Here is a 19,641-nt window from a genome sequence, read left to right on the forward strand (position 1 = left end):
ACCTCTGCACATGCCTGCACAAAAATGCTCCTTTTGTCTTATTGTCACAGAATCACACTCAAGATCAGAGCAGCTGATATCTGGCCACATGCTTTCTATGTCAAACTGGACTAAGAAGTTGAATTCAAAAGTGTTTCAAATTTGTCTGCCATTAAAAAAGACATTAATTTTAAAAGGCCATACAAAACAACTCTTTTCAAGATTGCCAGTCTCTTGACTTTTGGAACAAATCTGTCTTGCCTCAGTGTCATTTTCAGATTCACAAGGAGCAGCTGTGGTGTCAGTGTCATTATTCCTTAGGTGACTTTGTTTAGAATGACTGCAAACATAAAATAACCGATTAATTTTAGTAAAATGAAGCCCTTCCTGTGGATTTGTTATACTCCACTGCCATGTTTCAATTTCATCCTTCACCTTCATCCTTCATTACTATTCCCAAGCTCTGCAAAATATCACAAAAAAAGGATTATTTGTCTTGTTGTAATAAAATGTCATATCTTGCTCTCTGTTTTGACATATTTTTGATCAATAAGTTGTCGATGCAAAAAAAGACACAGCTATTTAACTTTCCATGTGTAAAGAAAGAATATGAGCTGTTATTGGATTTCTCAAAGCCAAGCAATGGGACATGGAGGAAGCAGTCCATGATTGTGGGAAGCCTTAGAGAAAGCAAATGGAATAGACAAGGCAGAGAGGCCACACATCTGTAAATGAAGCAAGGGAACATGGTTGAGGAAAATGTTCTTGCCATCTAAGGGCTTCTATGGATATGCAAAATGTTTTTCTCTTACAATTTAAGGTGCAGTGAAAGAGGAGGCATGTCTGGTCACAATACTATAACAAATAAGTTTTGATACTTTCTTGCTTCTTGCCTGGCTTGTCCATACCCAGATTTCCAAAAACCTGGGACATAGGTAAAATCAATTGCCTAGTATCTACAGTTTGTTCAAGACAGAGATATCTAACAATTCAAGGAAACTGGTAGAAGGAGATGCTGTTACTATCTCTGGACCAAACACTCTTTTGGGTCTCTTTTCTGCAAGCATGATCAGGCAAAAGTCACAGCCAAAGAACATGTTTTCCCCACCTGTGTTCAGCCTACCTTTGCTGGTGCAAAAAAATGGAATTTGCACCTCTGATGCTTCCAGTTACATTGCCATTAGAGCATCCATCTTTCTCTGATGAGGATCCCTTTGTCACTCCTGACAGAATTGACTGTAGGCTGCTGATTTCCAGGCAGAGAGCATTAGCGCATTTTATATGTATGCCGTTCAAGTTCTCATTGTAAATCAGAATTTTAGGCTTCATCTTTAGTTAGGTTCTTAGCTACTTTAGATGTCAACAGTAAAGCAAACCATGTGCGTGGGTGGCTCCAACAACCTGATGTCCCATTCCTCTGCAGTTACAGAAAAGTTGCATCACATTCTTGCCAAGGTCAGTGAGTCCTTGGGAAAGCAGCCAGTGAAACAGGGCCTCGGGAGAGGGAGAGACTTTTCCAACTCCATCTACAGAATAAAGAGGTAGCAGCAGAGCTCCTTTGTTACATGTTCACCACTGTAGCTTAGAATGAGAATCCTGATTAGACTTGTAAAATACTCAGTGTGGTGGGCTTTTACTTATTCTCTTAATGAATTAATTGCACTTTTCCACTAATTTTCTTCTGTTAAAGTTCTGCATGAGCCTTTTCCACTTCCATAGCAGATACAAGGTATTATGCATGATAAGCCTGTTTTGTTCTAATTTTATTTAGATAAGATACTGATTTAGGTTAGAAATTTTAAGAAAAAAAAAATACACAGCACTCAAGCAGAATTATGTCAATAACTTGTTATGCTAACTGATCTTAACAGTCCAAGTGTTTAAATATGTATCGGTTAAGCAATCCTTAGACTGGCAAGTGCAGGAAGGCTCGTTTTGGAAATGGGCTAGGGAAATTAATTAGGCTCAAAACCAAATCTATGTTTTCTGTCTTCACTCTTACTTGTTTTCCATGTCTAATAGAGTAGAATGTGTTTCTTTACACAGTGTCTCTTCTTCAGCTTCATTCTGATGTTCTGCTGCTTTGACTAACTGGCAAAGTTCCTAAATCAAAACTTGTGGATAAACTTCATATCACAAGGTACATAGCTAGTTTAATTACTTTTCCACATGCTGAGACTATCTGCAGGGTGATTTATATAATTTGGTTTCATATAAAATCAAGTTAATGAGAAATCATATCTTCCTCAGGCTTTCAACCCAGAGATTGTAAAGCCTTATTAATAAAAAGAAGAAAATAAAGCTTTTACTTCAAAGTAGGCTTACTGAACTGAATAAAAACTACAGCAGTTACATATATATGAGAGTCCACCGGCACATTAAGGAACTTACAAATCCTAAATAAAACTGGAGTATGTACTTAAGTCTAGGTATTTAATATTGTCTTAGAGCAAGAAAAGTTTGGACATCGTCTCCTCTCACACTCTTCAAGATTATTAAGGTGGTTTTAGTTTTTACAAGCAGGTATCTTCTACCTAGTTCTATGGATCTAGAGACTTTATAGTGAAGTTTTGGGTTCTCAGCGTTTGGCATTTGAGCAAGGACTTTTCAGTTCTCAATTTCTATTCTCCTTTGCTTCTTCTTCAGTCCTCTCTAGCTAGAGGGAAGGGCTATTTTACTGGAACATCCACATTTACTTTATTATTATGCTATACAAGATCAATAACACCATTGGAAGAATACATTCAAAATATGATTGAAGAGACAGAAACTGGAAAAGCAATATAAGTAGCCATAATTAAAGTGTGATAAGTAATAAAAGCAAACCATTACCAAAAATAATTGACGTGCTTTTCAATCTATAAAATGTACAGATGGATTTTGACTGACTCTGTTTTCTTCATTATTTGGAGGACAATTATCATGCAAGTATCGTGCAAGAAGAATTGGTCAACAAGACTCAATATTTTCTATGCCAAAACCAATCTGCATTGTTAAGCTGCACTGCTGAGCCACCAAGCACAAGTGGCGTGGAATACACAGAAATCAGACACAGAAATGTGTGTGTTGCATCCCTCAGTAGTGAATAATAAGAAATAGACATTTTAAGGATGGAACAAAGACAAACATTAAGACAAACATTTAAGACAAACTTAAGACAAACATTTCAAATAATATAGATGAATCTTACTTTAGAAGAGATTTCTTTGATGGGAGTCCAGGGAAGCAGAGCAGGATTCAGTCAGAGGTTATGACCACCTAAATCTAGGTGGTTAAGCTGTTGTACTCTACAAAGAGGCAGACCTTATGCCAGAACCTCAAGAGTGATTCAGCTGTCCAACCATTAGATACAGGATTCAGATGCATAATGCTGACAGTTAGGGCAATTTTGCATGCCATTGGGTATCCTGGGTATCTCACTGAGAATGGGTGGAAATCTCTCCAAAGTGTGTGATATATGCCAGTCTCATTCAGTTGGCTTAGATCAATAATGAGTGTTTCAAATGGCACTAGTAAAAATACTTTTAGGAAAATTAATCCTGTCTACCCGAATGCCATCACCCTGCAATCATCTAATTAAATGAACAAAGGACAGCAGAACAAAATTAGATGCTACAGTGGTTTTCACAGCCTTTTGACAGTGAGAAAGAAGTGTATATACTGGACCATTCTGAGGAATTCTTTGAGACACTGGAAAAGGTCTGGAGTCACTTCCATAGGGTACCTCATAGCTAAGAAATCTGGCTTTCCAAGTAGGATCTTCAGCAAGAGTTTCAGACTGACTTATCAGACAGACTTGAGATCCACAAGAAGGAAGTCCATGCTCACATGAGACGGCATAAAGATGGTACATGCCATAACACTCCACACTAAAAGGTCTTTGCCTTGCTCTCCTTGACTAGTTCCTATTACTTCCTAAGGCAAAGTTGATTAGAAAGTCACACTATTGCTATTAGCTTTTATGATATTGAGGTACAGGGTGAAAAAAAACCCCTGGGTTGATTGGGCAAGCATTAATATGGGGTAAACCAAACATTATTTGAACAAGCAAAGCAAATGTTAACAAATTGGTTCCAATTATGTGTTGCAGAACTGAAGTTTAAAACCAAAAACCAAATCCAAACTTCACTGTTGCCAATATCAAAAATAACTCTCTTCAACTAAGAAATGTGCAAATATTAAAAGTAGGATATGTTCATTTTCAGTTTCTGTTAAACAGACTGGATGAAGAGCCTAATTGTTCAAGCGCAATCATTTCTCTGTCTTTTTAGCTGAATTCACTCTTTCATGTGGATCAAAACTAATCTTCTCCTTTTTCTAAGGGTTTGTAGAAGCATGTCATATATATAGTTCAATAAATGTGACAAATGTTTTTATACTTTTTAAATTTTCATATATTTTTTTCTCTTTCTTTTTGTAGAAACATAGTAGTATCCAGCTCGAGTATTAACCAAATGATTTTTCTCCTGTGTCTCGCTTTGGCTTTGCCAACTGTCATTACAGACCAGTGAGAAAATTGTCTTTTTCTTGATTAAGTTTTTCACTAATTTACTTGATCTTCCACTTCCCTTGTCTATCATGCTGATCTTCATTATACCAAGGCAGTGAAGACATTCACATCTTAGTTGACTACCTAACATCCTGTGCTGGACACTGGATGCTATTTACTGTAACCTCTTTGTCTCTAATGAGACAGTGTGAGTGTAGACTTGTGGGTTATGTATGAATAGGGGTTAGTAGAGCTTATAGGGTGTTAGTAATTATATAGATATATATAAGTAATAAAGTTGGTTTTGGCCGTTAGGCTTGTTGTGTCAGTATGGAGAAGTGCCGAGGGTGGTGGAGAATTGCAACATGCAGAAGTAAGCACAAAAGAACAGGATCTTGTGACCCTGCTAAGTAAACTTTGAAACTTATCTAGTTTTGCAACACAATAACCTCTTGGCAGGGTCGTATGTTCTTTATTAGCCTATCAGGAGCTCAGCTTTTGTAATATGTATGAGATGATTAGTTGATTGTTCCAATCAGCATGTGACACGGCCTTCTGAATATATAAATATGTTGCCTGTATTCAATAAAGTGGACACTTTGCTTGCATCAAGTTGCGTCTCCGTCTCTCAATCGCGGCATAGACTCACATTTTAAAACTCCCCTAAAATGACTGATTTTGTTTCTTAAAACAACTGGTTTAGTGCCTAAGTGTGTTTATATTCTTTAATGAGTGCATATTACTGTGAGGGTGACGGAGCCCTGGCACAGGATGCCCAGAGGGATTGTGGAGTCTCCTTCCTTGAAGGTCTTGAAGACCTGCCTGGACATGTTCCTATGCGACCTGATCTAGGTGAACCTGCTTCTGCAGGGGGTTTGGACTAGATGATCTCTAAAGGTCTCTTCCAACCCCTACCATTCTATGATTCTATGATATCATTTTAACATCTGAATGCACTCTTTGTACATTTCTGACTGCGTTAAGTCTGGCCAAACAAAACGCCTGCAACCACTAAGCCACTCCTAAGAGAAACGTCACTTTCACAGACATCATCTTGTTTGGTTAACTTCCTGCCTGCTATGTACAGAACTGGTATGATGGGAGTCCCATGAATGGGTTAACACTGACTCAATATAATGGTCTTTCACTTGAAAAATGGAAATTAATTTTCATGAAGATCGTGGTGCATTTTTTCACAGAATCGGACAGTAGTTCTAACCTCTAGTACTCTCTTGTAGTAGTGGATGTTCTAACTTCTAGTACTCTTGGTGTTTTTTTAAATTACAATTCCAATTCCTTTTTTTTCTTTAAAGCTTTAGAACTGCTTTCAAAGAAATTTCTACACTTAACTCAATGGCAGGTTGCGTTCCAAATCTTATAAAGTCATAAAAACTGTGAGTGAGATTGTGGATCCACTGAAGTAAATTCCAAAACTCCCTTTGGCTTCAAAAAGTTCAGGCCTCTAAGATTTATCAGCTTCTAAGATTTTCTCGAAAATCTTTATTCTCTTACTGCTGGCTTGGGATTTCTCTACATAAATGCTAACCTATGTATTTCTCTATTTCTTCATATATATGTATACAGGGAGCGAGAGATAAGTAGAAATATGTATGCTAATGCAGAGTGTCTAGGATGAAGATTTGTTTTAAAACAAACAACTTCTGAGATAAGGAAGGTACTGAGGGAACTGGTCAGCATCACTGTATGGTTACACTGTTAAGATCTCTGAAAGGCTGCAGCAATCATGAGAGCTCCTGATGACTGCTAAAACATAAACATCAGACTGATCTTCAGGAAGAGTAAGAAGGAGGCTCTGAGGAATCATAAACCAGTAATTCTCACATCAGTCCCTGGAAAGGTTATGGAGCAAACCCTCCTGGACTTTTCATCTAGGGTGTATGATGGATGGAGGTGACTGGGAACAATCGGCATGGATTTACAAAGGGCAAACTCTGCTTGAGCAGCTTGATAGCTTTCCATGATGAGACAATCAGCAATGCAGCTGAGGGAAAAGGAGTGGTTGTCATTTTACCCCATCTTTACTACAGTTTTCAGGATGGTCTCCTATTGTATATTTTCAGGATGGTGGTGATATGGTTTCAATAGGTGGACTAGAATGCAGGTAGAAAATTAGCAGCTGGACTGCTGCACTTAAAGGGCTGTGGTATATCATAGAATCATATAATGGTAGGGGTTGGAAGGGACCTTTAGAGATCATCTAGTCCAACCCCCCTGCAGAAGCAGGTTCACCTAGATCAGGTTGCATAGGAACATGTCCAGGCGGGTCTTGAAGACCTCCAAGGAAGGAGACCCCACAACCCCTCTGGGCATCCTGTGTTCCATCACCCTTCAAAAAACTTCAGTGATATATGGTGTGAAGTCCCACAGATAGTCATGTTCCTTGAGGGTGACTACTGGAGAGGGTATATTTATTAAAGATCTGAATAAAGAGAATGCATCACAAGGAAGCCTGTGGAAAATCACCAAATCAGTATGCTTGAGGGCAGGGCTGCTATTCAAAAGGACATCAGAAGACTGGAGAAATGGTCTGATTGGAAGCTGACACAGCTCAACAAGGGCAAAAGTAAAAAAACAAAAAGTCCTGCGCCTGGGATGGAATAACTCGTTGGGGAGACCAGTTGTGCAGAGAAGTTGAGCAAGGAAGGCCGAGTGCACTATTGGGCTGCATTAGAAAAAGTAAGGTCAGTAGGCTGTATTTAGCCTCATACTGCATTCAGAACACTCTATGCAGCTTTTGGATCCCTAACACTAGGGCAAGCAAGTGCACATCAGGTTCACCGAGATTATTAGAGCTGAAACACACAACATACAAAGAAAGGCATGGTAATGTGGGTTTATTCAGGCATAAGAACAGTAAGGAAGTAGATTTTACTGCTGCTTTCAGCCAGAAAAATACTCTCAAAGTTTTGGGGTTTTTGTTCCTCTAGGCATAACATTTGCAACACAATTAAACGCTTAATCCATTTTTCTTTGCATCATTCCAGGATACAAACTAATCCCACTAATTCTTGCACCAGTACAGGGCTGGAGTAGCTGGCTGGAAGAGTTTTGCAGAAAAGGACTAGGGGACCTGGTGGACAACAAGCTAATCATGAGCCATCAATGTGCCCTTGTAGCAGAAATGACCAATGGCCTCCTGGGCTCATTAAAAGCATTGTCAACAGGTCAAAGGAGGTGATCCTTCTTCGACCCTGCTCAGCACTAAGATATATCTTGTTGTCTGGGTCCAGTTCTAGGCTCCCCAGCACAGGAAAATATAGATACATTGGAGAAAGTAGAGTGAAAGGCTGTTAAGATGATTTAGAGACTGGCACATCTGACATATAAACTGGGATTGTTCAGTCTCCAGAAGGATCAGAAGGATCTTAACAACGTCTATAAAAACCTGACAGAAAGAGTAAAGGGGATAGAGCCAGGTTTTCCTCAGCAGTTTCCAGTGACAGGACAAGATGCAGTGGGCACAAATTGATATACAAGAAATTCCATTTACATGCAAAAAAAGGCTTTTTTTACTGTGAAGGTAGTCAAACATTGGCATAGGTTGCCCACAGGGCTGTGGAGTGTTCATCATTGGAGATACTCAAAACCTAACTGGACAAGATCCTCAGCAATCAGCTCTAGATGACCCTGCTTTGAGGAGGAGAGGTAAAGCAGGTCATCTCTAGAGGCCTTCCAGCCTGAACTACTTGGCTACTCTGTAAATAATGTAGGTAACAACTTAAAAACCTTCAGCATGCCATAAAATTGCAGGATTACCTCTTTGCTACAAGATCTATGTTCTGAAAACCATTCAAGCAGATTTAACAGAATAATTCACACAAGCCAATTTAATTTCTTAGAAAATTCACTTCCACAGTGCCAACAAAGCACTTGATAAATAATACCTTCATAGACTTTGAAACAAAGTTAATAGGAATCTCTTTGAAGTTAAAAAGACTAGTCCAGTCTGACAAAATATCAGTAACAACCAGGAGCATTTTGTACGTGGTGACAAGTCACAGAACAAACATGATCACGAGAAGTTCTACTTCAGAAGAACATTAGCTTCCATACTCTTCTTCTTGAATTCAGCACAGATTGTGCAAGAAAACACAGGCAAAAGATTGAAAATGCACTCTTAGCTGATCCTGGGTTTTTTGGCTAATTTGAATCTGTAGAATATAGCATGGACATCAATTACTGCCTACGATTACTCCTGAAAAACCTAAGCTTAACTAACATCTCTTTGACACTCTTTGACATTTTCAAGATGAATACTTTTAACTAAAAATAAACATAAAAAGAAAATAAAGTTTAAAAAAAACCAAATCCAAGCAAGAAAACTCTATAAATCCTCTACATCACCTAAAACATTAGTTTCCTATAAAAATAACAAGTTGCAGGAACTTTTGAGTATACAGCATTTCCTTGAACTAGTGTTCCTTTACCAAAGTTCTTCCACAATAGCTTTATTAAAGATGATTAGCTTGTGACATAGAGTATGGATTAAAAGCTGCAGCATGGATCTAGTAGGAGTAGTAAGTCTAATAAACTACTTCAATTTCTTTGTTGGGAGATCTGTCTTTAGTCATTATTTTACTTACACTATTATGATTTTGGAACCTAGCAACTTCCAAATGCTCAGCTCTGTAAGACTATGATTCCGGTTGCAACTTGTGTCTTAAGATTGGATTTTACGTCAGAATGAGAAACTTGAATGGCAATGTGACATTCACTTTCCTGCAAAAACAATATGTTCCATTGTGCATCATATAAATAATAAAAAGGAAATGTGTTAATATTATCTATTTCATTATGTATTTGTTCCATTTTTTTCTGTGTGGTATTTTTTAATTTTTAGAGTAGGTCTGCATTGGGAAATCTGCTGTTTTTACAGAAGGCTGAATGTGGTATATTACAGAGGAAGAACATTAATCCCATTTTCTGCAACATTTACATTTGCTCTTCCATACAACTGATTGATTTGGAATATGTTTTTTGAATCTCTATCACCAATTACGCTGTATGGAAAAGTAACCCAGAGCCAGAACCTTACTATCTACAACAGACAGCACATTTTGGATATTTTCATGTAATAGACAATACTACAAATTTTAAGGTTATATAACAATCTTGCAGCAGCCAACTCTTGGCTTATATATTAAGAAGAAACAGATGGAAGGTGAGAACTGATGAAAAACTCGTAATTTGTGCAATATAAACAACATGATTGAGTACAGGGAGCACAGCATGGGGAAGGCAGAGATAACAGGAAAAATATGTACAGAGTGCAAATAAGGTAGGAAGCAGCAAAAAAACTAAAAAGCAAAGAGAAAATGTAAATAGTGCTGAAAATATACATAATAAAATCATTTTAATTTGATATTGAAGATGAAGACAAATACCCAATAGCAGGGTGCCAGAAGTTTTTTGCCAGACTACAATAGTGTCCAAATAGAGACAGTATACATGTAATCAAGAATGAAAATATGTAAAAGTCAGATATCTTTTATTTTTCTTCATCATTTGAGTTTTGGGTAGATTTTGCAAGTTAACAATGTGTTTAACGTTATACTTCCTCATTTAATTTTCCCATCTTATGTCATTTCAATCATCTGACTACTTTGTTAGTAATCCTTGTGGTTTCAACATTTTGGTTCCACTCATCTGAGCACTAGACAGGTGATAGTCACAAATTTTCCCCATTCTTTTCCATTTTATTTTGAATTTCCCTTTTTTATTTTTAGTCATCACTTTCCTGTACAGCTCATTTCCTTTCAGTTAGTGTGTTGAACTAGAATGAGAAGCAATGAGCACAAACTGAAACACTGGAGGTTCATCTTGAATATCAGCTAACACTTTTCCACTGTGAAGATGTCTGGGCATTGGCACAGGTTGCCAGGGAGGTAGTAGAGACTCCATCCTTGGAGATACTCAGAAGCCATATGTGCATGGTCTTGGACCACCTGCTTTAAGTAGCCTTGCTTGAGCAGGGGTTTGGACCAGATGACCTACAAAAGTTCTCTTCCCACCTCAATCAACAGTGATATTGGGACGTCTCCTTTCCAAATAATTTATTCCATTTTTTTCCCCTTTTCTTCCATTTAATATATTTTATTCAATTCTATGCTATCATTTACTACTGTTCTATATTCTCTGTGTATCACTTTGCCCTTCTAATAATCATAATCCTGATTTCTGTTTGGGAGCATTCCCAAAGTAACTGCTGACGAGAATAGGTGCAATGGAGCTTTCAGAAAAAGAGAAATATCCGCTACAGTGAGAGGTATAATAGCCCTAACTGACTCCATAGAGTGAGACAACTGATCCCAGTACGAGTGACAAGGATTGCAGGACAGACATCTAAATGAAGGACAGAAATCTAAATGAATATTTAAATCATCACTAAAACGAGTGTTTTTCTTCTTTTCATAGCAGGAAAATGTTAAGAGTTTAAATATGCAAGCTTCTGATAGAAGAAAGATGCCCTCTTCTGTGAAGACATCACATTAGCCTCAACTGACACTGCTCCTGAAGTATAAAATGTCTTTATTCTTTTGCTCTTGTGTGAGAATAGTAACCAGTATCGTATTCATCCACTGAAATCCTATTTACACTGTCTTCTAGATCTTAATTTGATTTTACTTTCATGTCTGGCATGATTGTTAACTAAGATTTTTTTAAAAAATTAAAGATTGACACAATCTGTTATGCTTTGTAGTAGTTTAACTTCAAGAATGCTGTATGGTGATAAGGTCCTATAAAGAATTTCTTTTTGAACATACAAAAATCAGCATAGAATCACAGAATGGTAGGGGTTGGAAAGGACCAACCCCTCTGCAGAAGCAAGTCATAACAGCTGAAAAGAGAAATTTATCCATTTGGGGGTGGGGGGGGGGGGTTATAACCTGAAATTACCATACTCTAACAAGAGAACTGCATAAAATCAAGTTGAGTTCAACTGGGTGAATGCCTAAAGTTATACAAGAGTAACAGTGGGACAGAGGCTTTGGATTATGAAGCATCAAAACAGCACAGGGGCACGAACATGGGGTAGGAATCACCTCACCAAACCCTGTTGTTTCTACAGGACAAAGGGTAATGGATACAAAAAGGAAAAAAATTCTTCCCTGTGAGGGTGAGGGAGCACTGGCCCAGGCTGCCCAGTGAGGGTGTGGAGTTTCCTTCTCTGCAGGTTTTCAAACCTGCCTGGAGGCATTCCTGTGTGACCTGATTTAGGTGAACCTGCTTTAGCAGGGTGTTGGACTGGATGATCTCTAGAGGTCCCTTCCAACCCTGATCATTCTGTGAGTCTGTATAAAGTAGATACCAGTGAGAGCTACTCAGCCTATTCCTATCCTACTGTTGATCTGGCAAGAAACAGGCACTTTTAGGGAATAGTTCATCTTTTCAGGTATGTACTTCAGAATAGTACAAACTGTGAATGAGAAGTACCTTCTTTGCTTTGAATACAAAGGGAGCCCAAGGGAACTACAATAGGAATATAAATTTACAAAGCTGGCACAAATATTTGGTCATCTGAACCCTACACCTTCCATGGGTGGTGACGGATCTATACTTAAACCTTATTACAAGCAGAAGACCTAAAGGTATTCATATATTTTATTAAGACTTGCTAATCAGTGTCATTTAGGAGCTGGCATAAAGATATCCTACTGAGATAATATGCTATTTAAAAAAAAACCAAAACATCAAAACCAAAAAAACACTAACAACTTACAATGGAAAGCAAACAAAAAGTTACTGAAAGGAATTATATGGTACTCAGAAATTCATTTGGCACAACACAGCTCAAGTCTTCATCTGCCGTTTAAGGACCATTTTCTATTCTCCGCTTCTTTCTTGATTTTTTTCTAACGGTGCTACACTTTAATGCTTAAAAACCCCTTGTGCCAGTATAATTTTGCACTTACTAAAATTAATTTTGCTTTATGGGTAATGGTCCAGAAACCAAAAGTTTTTCACAAATTTAACACAAAAGTACCTTAAATGTTCAGACAAATCTTCAGTCTTGTGCTACAGCAAGCATCAAACGAGGAGGCATATTTCCCAGGTCAGAACATCCCAGTCTAAACCTCTGATCCATTAAGAAGCCCACAGGAAGACGACACACAGAGAAATCCTTGGCTTTGTACCCAAAGAAAGTAGAAGGCAAAGCCTGAAAAAGAGTCAAGATTTGAAAGCTGGTGTCCTGAACTACAGCAGGTTAAGAAGGCCAGTTCTAGATAAAGAAAATGAAATGTCATGTTTGTTCTTTTGCCAAATAAAGCTTTAGCAATTTAAAAGTCCAGACTTTGCCAACACAATGTAGGTTTTCATTTCTTTAATTTCCAGAGATGCACCACCTTCTGCCTTCGCAGTAAATCTCTCTGCTAATCCCTTCAAACACTTGACTAGTGATCTGTTTAACCTCACCTCTATGTCAGCTAAAACTGTTCCCTTGCAGTAATACTTGAAGACTATATAAACTCTTTCTGGGCTTGCCATCAAAGAGAACAAAAAAAAGAAGAGGAAAACTAAGAAAAGTATCTTCATAACAAATCCCCAAATAAAGAAAATATGTACAAGGTGACCTTGTTTAGACAACTGTGAGGATATTACAGTTGACATCTTGTACTAAGCCTGTCAGAATCACAACTTCCTGGACCTGAAATTAATTTCTTTTTTAGCCTCCTTCTCTTTGCCAGACTTTACATTCAAAAATGGAAACATAATTTGGCTTAATTTCTTGTTTCATTTCAGCAAGAATCTGTGCAGGTTTTTTTAGTTAAATGTTAACTGTGAAGCCACTAGAATATCCTGATTTCTTTAAAGTTTTTTAAAAAGTATCCTTCATTTAAAAAATCTAACAGGCTAGAGACTCTATGAATAATTACATTGCAGCAGGAGCTGAATCAGGACTGGGGTTTTTTATCATGGCTGCAAATGAAAGATGAAATTTTGATCTCTCACTGACTTTTCATGGACTTACCTACAATCTAATTTTGCACATAAAGCACAACCTGCTTAAGATGTGAAGCAGAACATAAGCTACCCTGGTTAGTATTGCAAAAGCACCTCAGTTGGATTTGTATTTATGCTCTAGGGAAGAAAAAGATGCTACACTAAAACCACTCTCTGCCTGAATTTATGCCTCTATACACTCTTCCACTTCACTATAGCAGTCTGCAGTGCCTCTGTGTATATTGACCGATTCTCTGAATCACCTTGTAGGCAAAAGGGTTTTATCTCAAACAGCAAGCTAACCCACTGCAGTACATAATGGTAGCAAAAATAAAAGATAGAACTGCACAGTCTGATGATGGGTGTAAGGAAATCAATACACAGGAAAGCTTACTGGATAAAAGAATCTGCATAATTAGATGAAAATATATATTATGCCTTCTCAGAACAGCATGCTCAGATCACAGAATTCATTGCGTGCAGCAGGCAGGTAATAAAGGTGCACGTTTTTTCTTAGACTGGTGTCTAGCTGAGAAAATATCATCTTTTCACAATTCAGCAAAACATAGTTAATAAAATAGTCTATAAACCCCTCTAATAACATGTTTGCTGCTTTTACAAGCAAAAAGTATTTTGATATCATTAACAATTATGGAAAAGTTTAAATGTGTACATCTGGACATGTTTTCTTTATATCTGTATCTCCCAAAAAATGTCTTCCTTTCTTCACCAGAAGGATGGGAGCTCTCCTGAAGACTTCAGAAGACTAATTCTTAGCTTGGTAGACGGTTCTCTGTTATATCTAAAGCATACATAAAGCAAAACTTCTGAATTCTACAGACCTAGCATTATGATTTTTATGTGACTAATATGACATTTGTATGCAATCTTCTCATTTTGACAGGATACTTTTGTAAAATGTTTGTGACACCAGAGAAGTGTAATAGGTTTTAATTATTATTTTGTTAAAGGAAGATCAGTGTGTAACTTTGACTGACAATTAACTTTGCATTGCATTCCTAAAGTGTTATAATCTTCCTCTATCTTTGGCTTAACAATGCTTTTTAAAAATCCTGTGCATGCCTACATTATTTAGTAACACAGAAAACTGGTTTTGTCTCACATGAGCTGCAGTCTCATGAAGGTGGAAACTCTCTGTTCAAAGCAGTTTTCCCACTGGTAGGTACCAACAGGCTAGTTTAAACAGGCTAAAATTATGTTGCATGTTACATCGTTACTTCTGGGTTTTTTTGGAGTTTTTTGAAATGTTAAAACATAGAAACTGTAGTTGTTGGGTAGTAAAAAATCAGGGAAACGTAACTCCAACTGATGTATCAACCTAACCTAATGCTGCAGCTCATAGCCTTGGAGTACAGAAACTTTGGCAAAGAAATGTGCACATAGTCAGATTTCTGCAACAAAAACATCCTAGAGATTATGCAGTGCTACTGCTTCTATTCTGGAGGGCTGATTTTCCCAAAGAAAGATTTCACCAGAGCAAGCAGGAGCAGCCTCCATCTAAAAGGCAGCTGACTCCTGCCAACATCGCAGGACTGTGCAGTTGAGATGGTGCTGCTGCCCATTGGAAGGAGACACAAGGCTACCACTGAACTTCACCTGGACCAGGAGGAGACTCAAGATACAAACCACCATGCTGAGCCAAAGGAGAGTTAAGATGTACCTAAGGGAGGAAGACACCAGTCCTATGACTGTGGAAAATGGTATCAAGAGGAAGCCTTATCCCCTGTTTTCCTGGTGACAAAAGCAAAGAACCCCTTGTCTTCCTCTTCTGTCTCAGCTCAGATCTTTCCCTGAGCTGACTCAAGACTCTGAGTCAACAGTGAAACAGCCGTATCTTCTGATGATTTGAATTAACTCACAGGTGGATCCACTAAGCAAGAAACCCAGGATAGGGAGCAGGAAGTGGGCAGGAGACCAGGAACAGAATGAAGCAGAAGAGGGGGAAAAAAAAACAGGACCTCTCCTTTTTCATGGGGGTCAGCACTGCTGAGTCCATCTGCTGAAACCATAGCCTCACTAAGAGCAGAAGGAATCAGACTGTTACCAGTGTGCTCCCCGTGGAAAGGGCTGGTTGGAGAAACACTCTGTTTCCTTTGCCTCCCTCCTATTACACATTTACTTGGCAATGCTTATTGGTCTAATTCATTGGTTACAGGCATAGAAGAAAAGTTTGCTGAGTGCCAAGATGCAAATTTCTGGGTACCTGCAAAACAGTTTAATTCAGTTCTTTTTCAGCAAAGATTCTTGGAAGTTAAATGTTCCTTATTCAGTCCTCAAATGACAGGACTAAAAGCATGTTTTGCAAATGGAAGATTTCTGAAAATTTCAGATTTGATATTTCCATGCAGTCCTTAGGATTAATCCCTGTGCATGGGCATTTACTTTGTAGCATAAAAACTGGTTTTCTTTGAATGGCACATAGACTCATGAACAATAGAAATACATAAAAAGGTTAAAAGATTTTAAAGACACAAAGTATGCTTCAGAAGCAAACATGAAATCTTTCAAAAAGACAATCACTGCAAATTAATTTTGATGGCCAGACAATGAGCTGTGGTCACCATTACTTGTTGCTGGATGAGGAGGGAATAGTGATTCCCAGTTCTGTGGCATGGAGTTGATCTAATTAAATGTTCATCAATATATTGTGTCTAACAGCAACTACAATAACAGAGAATAGGAAACACAGCAGGAAGAAAAGAACAGGCTAAATAATATTGCTTTAAATACAGTTCTCCAGCACATTGTAGTCTATGTTGTGAGTAGAAAGTGGGTGGAAAATACTATTAAAGAGGGTTTTTTTCCCATGTTGCATGTAAGTAAAATAATTATGATAATTAATTACGGCAACTCTGAAAAAGTTTATTAGGAAATTGTATTCAGGCCACAAGTGTCTAGTAAGAAAATGTCTCTGTATAGGACATAAGAAACAAACACTTCCCTCCACCTCCCATTGGAATTTCACATGTTCCACCTCATTTCAAGAAACAGATGTATCTTCTAGAACAATTTTACCCTTTGCTATAGAAAGTGATCATCTTGCTCAGTCAGTTAAAAACTGATCTTGGTAAGGGTTTGTTTTGGGGTTTTTTCCCCTACTTTTTAAATTCCACTTTCTCTCATATTGTTCTCTTTATTTCCCCTCTTAAAACAATGAAACTAGGTCCAGATAGGTGGCTAAGTATGAAATACAAGCACGTGGGATAAGTAGCTCCTATGTATTGTGATACTTTTATCTCTTGCAATGCTACTTAAAACTAGAAGGATCTCTCTGATGTTTTGTTAGAGGTATTGTAATCCAGTCACATCTGAAGAACATATAAGGAGATTTTTTTATTATTTTCTGGGGGTTTTTTGGTTTTTTTTAAGCTTTCCCACCTTGAAAGTTTTCTCTTGTACTAATGTATCTGAAAATTGGTAGAGATTCCAATTGTTTTAATCGCAGAAATTGTCATTCCATTTGACATCTGCAAAGCTAGAAAAGCCAAAGCTATGCTTCATTGCTACCTCACAATGGGAATAGGTAAGTAAGAGCTGTAGGGGAAAATAATTGAATAAAGAACTCCATTTTTTACTTGGTTTCACTTGCAGGGAAAGTAGAGCAGATTTCATTAGGAATGGACCATTTTTTCTGGATTGAGTTTTGGTGAGTGTTTTTGTATATAAACCTATTGATGTATATAAACTCATTAGTGAGATACAATCACCTGCACCAGTACAGCTGGGGACTTACCTGCTGGAGAGCAGCTCTGCAGAGAGAGACCTAGGAATCCTGGTTGACAATAAACCATGAGCCAGTAATGTGTCCTCGTGGCCAAGAAGGCCAATGGCATCCTGGGATGCATCAAGAAGAGTGTGGCCAGCAAGTCGAGGGAGGTTTTGCTCCCCCTCGACTCTGCCCTGGTGAGGCCTCATCTGGATTCCTGTGTCCACTTCTGGGCTCCCCAGCTCAAGAGGGACAGGGAACTTCTGGAGAGAGTCCAGCGCAGGGCCACCAAGACTATCAGAGGACTGGAGCATCTTTCATATGACAAAAGGCTGTGGGACCTTCAGCTGTGCAGCCTGAAGGAGACTGAGGTGGGACATCATTAATACTTAAAAGTATTTAAAAGGTGTCTGTCAAGAGGATGGGGTGACACTTTTTTCTGTAGTGTCCAGTAATAGGACAAGGGGTAATGGACAAAAGCTGGAACACAAAAAGTTCCACTTAAGGAAAAACTTCTTTGCTGTGAGGATGAGGGAGCCCTGGCACAGGCTGCCCAGGGAGGGTGTGGAATCTCCTTCTCTGGACGTATTCAAAACCCGCCTGGACGAGTTCCTGTGTGACTTCATCTACGTGAACCTGTTTTAGCAGGGGGCTTGGACTGCATGATGTCTAGAGGTCCCTTCCAATCCCTAGCATTCTGTGATTCTGGGTAATCCATGCCCGGTTTATTTGCAGATAGGACACAAAGTCCCATTAACTCTCCTAGGTTTCCCTGCAGCCTATGGTGAGGCCCTGCCCCTGAAGGCATGGAGGCCATGGGGGAGCCAAGATCCACCTGCGGCCCTGGAAGGATCCCATACCAGAGCAGGTAGATGCCTGGAGGCTGTGACCTTGTGGGAAGCCTACGATAGAGCAAGTTCCTGGCAGAACCTGTGGAGAGAGGAACCCAGGCTGGAGCAGGTTTGTTGTCAGGACCTGTGACCCGTGGGGTACCCCACTGAATCAGTTTGTGGAGGACTGTCTCCTGTGGGAGGAACCCACACTGGCACACCAGAAGAATGTGAGGAGTCCTTCACCTGAGAAGGAAGGAGAAGCAGAGACAGACAACCTTTGACAAACTGACTACTCTTCCAGTTTCTCCGTCCCACACTGGTGCTGCGGCGGGGTGAGGGGCAGAGTAGATAAATTAGAAGCAGAGTTAAGCCCAGGAATAAGGGAGGGGTGAAAACTTCTTTTTTATTTTGTTTTAATCATCACTCATTGAGTTTGTTTTGCCTTTGACAGCAATTGAATGATCTCTCTGTTTTTTTACCTTGATTCGTAAGCCTTTCATTGTATCTGCTCCTCCCTCTTCTGCTGAGAAAGGAAGTGATATGAGCAGCTTTGCCAGGCACCTGGCATCCAGTGTCAACCTACCACAGCCTGACATTACCATAAATAAGGACACCATCACACTCTTGATGCCTGCTGAGGATACAGCTTCAACAGTATCTTAAGCTGATGTAAGGCACAGTGCAGTTATCACTGCCAACCAACCATGCTTGCTCATGCTAGTTCAGAAAGGTGGCCAGATGAAAAGCACTCAAAACGCAATTTGGGGGTTTTACCGTATCAGTTCCCTGAACTGGTTCTCTACCTGCTCACAAGTGTTAGTTCCACTGTCTGGCAGAGGACAAAACCATATGGCTAGTACAGAGGACTACTCAGGCCTGGATTTAGATTGTTGCCAGCAGTCAAATGCTCAAAATAGATATAACCAAGAAAATTTGGGTACTAAAAGCAGTCCAGTTTCAATTGCAGGAAGATTAGGGTACACTTATTTCCTCAGAGTGGAAGTCACTAAAGGCAAGAAACGAAGCTCTAAAAGGATCAATCTTTTATTTTACATCCACAATAATGACCTTGGCACAGAAAGCAATAATGCATTACTGAAAGCTGCAGATGACACAGAGCTGTATAAATCAAAGACATAATATCATACAAAGATGTTTTTGAAGAGAGCAAGAAAAAATTACGGTATGATATTTAGCCACACAAAATGCAAGGTTACATGCTCAGAGATGACTGTTAATTATTTCTAACTTAAGCTGTGATCTCTTAGAAGCAAGGGGATAAAAAGCCATGAAATCACTAACAGATTACAAAAGGAGCATGAGCCACCAACATGATAAAGTTGTGACAGACAGACACAGGAACAAAAGGTAAATGCAGGAGACACAAGGAAATATTAATGCTGTTGTACAAGCTGACAGTGAATTTCTTCTATTTTTTTTTTCTCAGCTTTGTGTATGTTAAAATAAGATCAACACAAGAGGTAAAAAGCTGAATTTCACTGCTGGGCATTTAGGTAAGAACTCAGTAACTCCAATACTCCAATATCTAAATTATCTTTTGTGTGGGATTTCTTATGCTTCAGCCCTAAGGAGATCCCAATTAAAGTGAACACAACGAAGTGCTTTGCCATGGCCAGTCTGTCACGTAC

The sequence above is a fragment of the Colius striatus genome, chromosome 1, assembly GCF_028858725.1.
Source record: "Colius striatus isolate bColStr4 chromosome 1, bColStr4.1.hap1, whole genome shotgun sequence".
NCBI lineage: Eukaryota > Metazoa > Chordata > Aves > Coliiformes > Coliidae > Colius > Colius striatus.